Here is a 6,035-nt window from a genome sequence, read left to right as displayed (position 1 = left end):
TGCCATGATCTTACTTTTTTGAATGCTAAGTTTTAAACCAGTTTTTCACTCTCCTCTTTCACCTTCATCAAGAGGCTCTTTAATTCCTCTTTACTTTCTGCCATTAGGGTGGTATCATCTGCATATCTGAGGTGGTATCATCTGCATATCTGAGGATATTTCTCCCAGCAATCTTGATAACAGCTTGTGATTCATCAGCCCAACATTTCGCTTGATGTTGATAGCTTATGGTGAATGATGTTGGATTGGTGATCTCCGAAGAAGATTTAGCTTTGGGATCAGAGACCAGGCTTGATCACTAAGAGCTTTTGTGTGGCAGAAGTTTTATTATGGTGAAAAAGGACAGAAAAAGCTTCTGACATAGACATCAGAAGGGGAAAGGAGAGTGGCCCCCTTGCTAGTCTGATCAAGGCCTTACATACTTTTACCAGACCCAGTCATATGTCTTAAGATAACAAAATTAGTCAGAGGTTCAAGATTAGTCACAGGTTAAGAAGAAACATGTCCTTGAGCAAGATACATTGTTGTCATATAATCATTAGTACAGAACTTAAGGAAAAACATACCCTTGAGCAAGATGAGTTGTTTTGTTGTGTAATCATTAGCTCTGGATTTGAAAAAAGTTAGTGTTAAAGATTGTTGTAACAATTCAGACCTTAAGACAAATCTTATGTGACTAAGACAAAGCAATATAGAAAAAAAGTTTGTCCCTTTCTCCTCAAGAGCCCCATACCCCTTTCTCCTCCTCAGGGACCCCAGACTTCTTATCAACCTATCTAAGAATTAGAAACAATGACAGACTTAATTTTCTTGGGCTCCAAAATCACTGTAGATACCATGAAATTAAAAGATGCTTGCTCCTTGGAAGAAAAGCTATGACAAACCTAGACAGCATATTAAAAAGCAGAGACATTACTTTGCCAACAAAGGTCTAGTCAAAGCTATTGCTTTTCCAGTAGTCATGTATAGATGTGAGAGTTGGACTACAAAGAAAGTTGAGTGCCTAAGAATTGATGTTTTTGAACTGTGGTACTGGAGGAGACTCTTGAGAGTCCTTTGGATTCCAAGGAGATCCAACCAATCAATCCTAAAAAAAATTGGTCCTGAATATTCATTGGAAGGACTGATGCTGAAGCTGAAACTCCAATACTTTGGCCACCTCATGTAAAGAATTGCTGCTGCTGCTACTGCTGCTAAGTCACTTCAGTCATGTCCAACTCTGACTCATCTGAAAAGACCCTGATGCTGGGAAAGATTGAAGGCAGGAGAAGGGGACGACAGAGGGTAAGATGGTTGAATGGCATCACTGACTCGGTGGACATGAGTTTGAGCTCCAGGAGTTGGTGATGGACAGAGAAGCCTGGCGTGCTGCAGTCCATTGGGTCACAAAGAGTCAGATATGACTGAGCAACTGAACTGAAGAATTACCTCTCTCAATGTACTCTGCAAAGGAGTTAAATAAACAGGGCAATGATATACAGCCTTGTCATATTCCTTTCCCAATTTTGAACCAGTCATTGTTTCATGTTCAGTTTTAACTATTGCTTCTTGACTCACATCAGGTTTCTCAGGAAATAGGTAAGGTGGTCTGGTATTCCCATCTCTTTAAGAATTTTCCACAATTTGTTGTGATCCACACAGTCAAAGGCTTTGGCATAGTCAATAAAGCATAAGTAGATTTTTTTGGAATTCTCTTGCTTTCTCTGTGATCCAACAAATGTTGACAATTTGACCTCTGATTTCTATGCCTTTTCTAAATCCAGCTTGTACATCTGGAGTTTCTCGGTTCACGTACTGCTGTAGCGTAGCTTGAAGGAATTTGAGCATAACCTTACTAGCATGCGAAATGAGCACAACTGACTGGCAGTTTGAACACCTTTCTTTGGCACTGCTCTTCTTTGGGACTGGAATGAAAATTGACCTTTCTTGTGGCCACTGCTGAGTTTTCCAAACTTCCTGACATATTGAGTGCAGCACTTTAACAGCATCATCTTTTAGGATTTTAAATAGCTCAGCTGGTATCCCATCACCTCCACTAGCTTTGTTCATAGTGATGCTTCCTAAGGCCCACTTGACTTCACACTCCAGGATGTCTGGCTCTACGTGAGTGGTTATTCCAGTCATTAAGACCTTTTTTGTATAAGTCTTTGGTGTATTCTTGCCACCTCTTCTTAATCTCTTCTGCCTCTGTTAGGTCCTTACCATTTCTGCCCTTTATCATGTCCATCCTAGGATGAAATATTATATTGGTATCTCCAGTTTTCTTGATAAGATACCTGGTCTTTTCCATTCTATTGTTTTCCTCTACTTCTTTGTACTGTTCTTTGAAGAAGACCTTCTTATCTCTCCTTGCTTTTACCTGGAACTCTGTATTCGGTTGGATATATCTAAGGTCCTGGAGTGAAGGGGTCTTACAGATCTAATTAAGTTCCCGAATCACTTGACTTTAAGACAATGTGACTATCTAAGTGAAATTGGCCTATTCATATAAGCCCTTTAAAAGCCGTTTTCTCTGGCATTGCAAGAGAAAAATAGAAATCAAAGAGCTATGTTCTGGCTGGTCTAGAAGAAACCAAACATTTCTTTTGTGAATTGCCTGTGGGAGCCATGTGGCAAGAAGCTTCAGGCAGCCTCTAGGAGCTAGATCCTCTGCTGACAGCTAGTAAGAGAAAAAAGACCCCAGTCCTACAAGTAAATGAATTCAACCAACAACCAGAGACTAGAAGATGACTCCAATCCCCACATGAACTACAACCTTGACTAACACCTGGATTTTCAGCCTGATGGGAGTTTGAGCAAAAATCCAGCCGGAACCAAGCAGAACCCTGTGCCACCTGCCCCACCCCAGTACAAAGGCCCCCTCCATATCTCCTGCCTCTTCTTTATAGAAAAGCTGAAGGCTTCCAGGCCTTCCTGAGTCACAAACGAGAAGGCTCAAGCAGCTAATGATTAGGACAACAGAATCACAGATTCATGTCTGATACACATTCCTGAGTTGTTCTATAGATACTATAATTGACATCAGAGGGGGAAAACAACTGCAGGATGACTGGATTGCAACCATGCTATGAACTGCTCCATATTGAGTAATACTGAATTTATGGCTAGCACAATTCCAAGAACTGGCCTTAAGAGAATGGGATTAACACTATAGTTCATAATAATCTATATATTTGTGGACATCAAAATAATTGTAGCTTGTTCTGCCTTTATATGTAAATGGGCAACTATAATAGTCAGCAAAGAGATGGTACAGACCCATGTCAATATTTTCCACTCAAGAACATGGTGCCCTATGTTAGTGTGATAGAGTTATAGAAGACCAACCTTTGCCCATAATCCCATAGAAATGGGAAGATGTTCTAACAAGTGGGGATTTGTAAGCAGCTTTTGGCAGGAAGGAGCTCACTGCAGGGTGCACTCTTTTGTCACCAACCTTAACCAGGCACCCCCATGCTCTATTTATCTCTGGCCCTGGCATACCTTTCAAATCTTTTGATCACACAATATCTTGCCTAATCTGTTGGCTCTTTCTGTAGATCAAAGAAGTAGAAATAAATTAACCAATGATCAGATCTCTTCAGTAATTTTGTGAATAAACTGTGTGAACAAAATAGCATCTAAAAAAAAAATCACAAGAAGTTGACAAGCCTGCACATGAGCCTGTATAGTGGGGGATGGTGACAACTCTAACTCCCATCATTTCAATGATTAACTGAGATTACTTCCCTTTTTCCCTTTAAAGACTTTCAGGGAGGACCAGAATCATTGGAGATGGTTTTCAGGAGACAACGAATCCACCATCTTCCCAGATTGTTGACATTCTGTTTAAAAGCAACTTCTTTCTAATATTTGTCTCTCTCTCTCTCTCTCCATTATTGATTTTTGAGCAAAGAGCAGTTGGACTTGATTTGGTAACACAACCACATCATGCTCCACCATCATGACCTATAGAAAATGTGCGGAGAAGGCAATGGCACCCCACTCCAGTACTCTTGCCTGGAAAATCCCATGGATGGAGGAGCCTGGAAGGCTGTAGTCCATGGGGTCGCTGAGGGTCGGACACGACTGAGCGACTTCACTTTTCACTTTTTTTTTTCACTTTTCACTTTCATGCATTGGAGAAGGAAATGGCAACCCACTCCAGTGTTCTTGCCTGGAGAATCCCAGGGACAGGGAAGCCTGGTGGGCTGCCATCTATGGGGTCGCACAGAGTCGGACACGACTGAGGTGACTTAGCATAGCATAGCATAGAAAATGTGAGACAGTTTTTGTTGTTTTAAGCCATGATGTTTGTGATAATTTGTCATGCAGCAATAGAAAACTAACATATAGGGGACAGATGTGTTCAGTACTCATAAAGAATTAGACAAGTAGTGATTATCTGAGTAGACAGTTTCAGAGTTCTGGTTCCACACTCTGAAAGCAATGAAATGTAAGGAAACTTGCTGTTAAGTTGCATGGACATGAAGAATATTCATTATGTGAGTGGATGTCTAGATATCCCCATAGTAAATGATACCGAACAAAAGTTTGCGTGGCTCAGTGGTAAAGAATCCACCTGCCAATGCAGGAGATATAATTGGACCCCTGGGTCAGGGGATCTCCTGGAGGGGGAAATAGCAACCCACTCCAGTACTCTTGCCAGGAAAATCCCATGGACAGATGAGCCGACCAGGCTACAGTCCACAGGATCTCAAAGAGTCAGGCATGACTGAGCAACTGACCACGCAGGCACAGATGCACAGTAAGGCCAAACAAACCCAAACATCAGAACTTGGAGTAGAGAAAAGTTTACTGCAGGGCAAAGCAAGGAGAACAGGTGGCTCATGTTCAAAAACCCCAACTCTTCAATGCTTCTTAGGGAAAAGTTTTTACAGGCCAAAATTTGGGATGAGGGTTGCAGGGTGTATGACTCCTCCTGACTGATGGGTCAGTGGTGAAGTAACAGGTCAGTATTCCAGGAATCTTGTGCTCAGCCTAAAGTTGCCATCCTCCACCTGTGTGGGGGCTTTAGTTCCTACAGAAGTATTCAGACACTTAATGTATATCCCTTGAGAAGGAACCAGGATCCTGTTTTTAACGGCTGCACTACAGCTTCTTGATTGTTCTTCCTTTGTTTCTGCATTTCCTTACTTTGCTGACTAGAAACTGTTTGAATCTGCTCTTTGGAACTCAGGAATTTCTAGAAGGCCAAAGCCTTGATCCTGCAAATAAGAAACCAGGAATACAGAATCACTCTTGTGTCTGGCAGGACCCAATGGGGTCGTGCTTGATTACATAGTCATCACTCTAATGCTTAAATTGTTGGAAAGTTCACAGCAGAGCTAATGCTTGTGAAACACTGCACCTGAGATGGTGGTTGAACCCACATGCTGGGACTCAAACCCAGCCAAAAGCCAGATTGGGACTTAAACCCATGGTCTTTTAAATGAGATCACACAACTCATCACAGGACTCAATGAAGCTCAGGCTCTTTATGACTCATCACAGAAAGAAATCAGAGAGAGACAAAGCCATAGATAAGAAATGGATTTACTTAGAGAGATACACATTCCACAGACAAAATGTGGTTCATCTTAAAAAGCAAGAACAGCCTTGGAGGAAATACACTCCACAGACAAGAGTGTGGGCCATCTCAGAATATGAGAGGCCCTGAAATATGCTGTAGTTAGTTACAGATTGGGTAATTTCATAGGCTAATGAGTGGGAAGAAGCACAAGCTACAATCAAGATTGCAATAACCTCAGATATGCAGATGACACCACTCTTATGGCAGAAAGTGAAGAGGAACCAAAGAGCCTCTTGATGAAAGTGAAAGAGGAGAATGAAAAAGTTGACCTAAAGCTCAACATTTAAAAAACTAAGATCATGGCATTTGGTCCCATCACTTCATGGCAAATAGATGGGGAAACAGTGGAAACAGTGGCAGATTTTACTTTGGGGGCTCCAAAATCACTGCAGATGGTGATTGTAGCCATGAAATTAAAAGACGCTTACTCCTTGGAAGGAAAGTTATGACCAACCTAGACAGC

This window comes from Bison bison, unplaced genomic scaffold (genome assembly GCF_000754665.1).
Source record: "Bison bison bison isolate TAMUID 2011002044 unplaced genomic scaffold, Bison_UMD1.0 scf7180017864324, whole genome shotgun sequence".
Taxonomy (NCBI): domain Eukaryota; kingdom Metazoa; phylum Chordata; class Mammalia; order Artiodactyla; family Bovidae; genus Bison; species Bison bison.
Note: the sequence above shows the minus strand (reverse complement) of the source record.